This window comes from Nanorana parkeri, unplaced genomic scaffold (genome assembly GCF_000935625.1).
Source record: "Nanorana parkeri isolate BGI_ZX_2015 unplaced genomic scaffold, ASM93562v1 scaffold968, whole genome shotgun sequence".
Classification (NCBI taxonomy): Eukaryota; Metazoa; Chordata; class Amphibia; order Anura; family Dicroglossidae; genus Nanorana; species Nanorana parkeri.
This window is the reverse complement of record NW_017307236.1, coordinates 260,685-261,935: the sequence shown is the minus strand read 5'-3', so window position 1 is coordinate 261,935 and position 1,251 is coordinate 260,685.

The window sequence follows — 1,251 nt, the reverse complement described above, 5'->3', positions numbered from 1 at the left end:
GAAATATGTGACTCATCCACAGGAATAGGGGTGGAGAGAGAAATATCAGAGACTCAGAGAGATGAAAGACACAGACTAGTGGAGGGCAATTCTGGGACACCAGGGACCATGTCACATAGTCCTCACCATGTACTGTATGTGTGTACACAGAGGGGGCCCCCTCCCCAGCAGGTACACGTGTCCTTGCCCTCATCTCTCACCCCTTATTTTATCTGTCACTCTCAGGCCTGCTACACAAAAGGAGACAGACGCAATGCTGGCGTCACCGGCCACATCCGTCCCCTCATCTGCAAATGACAATCAGGGGATGATCGATCCATCTACCCCTCTGTGATCGATCCATCTACCCCTCTGTGATCGATCCATCTACCCATCTATGGTCGATCCATCTAGCCATCTATGATTGATCCATCTACCCCTCTATTATCAATCCATCTATCTACCAATCTATGATTGACCTATCTATGATCGATTTGTCTATCTATCTATCAACAACTGATCAGTCTATACAGTTATCTGTCTCTGTACATACATATCTCTAAATTCTCCATTGATTGTTTCCTCTCCATCATCATCCCAATAATATCTCTTATCTAAGCCATCGACTGACTTACCTGCCACCTGTAACACACACACACACACATATATATATATATATATATATATGTATAATGAACACACACATATATATATATTCAGCACACACACATATATGTATAATGAACACACACATATATGTTTTTTGAGCACACACACATATATGTATAATGAACACACACATAGATGTATATTGAGCACACACACATATATTTATAATGAACACACACATAGATGTATAATGAGCACACACACACACGTATATTGAGCGCACACACAGGGTTAAGCATGGAGGGGACAGGGAGGAGAGGGCTGAGCTCAGCCTATGATGGAGGGAAGTAGACGAGGTGGGCGCCGCAGGGACATCATGGAGGAGATATAAATATTACTATCAGATCTGATCACATCAATATCAGGCCGCCTCATATTTACTAACATCCCCCCTCGTCCCTGCATGCCCCCCTATGGAGGTGATAAACCATCCACATCACATAGCTGCACACACTCTACACCCATCTCACATACATGTCTGGAGCCGCAGCAGCCAATCAGAGGCGCCCTGCAGCCTGGAGTAAATCTGGAAGCTTCATTCATGATTTCTCCTCTCTCATTGACTCATTCATATTTTTTTTCCCTCTTTTCCCCTCTCATTCA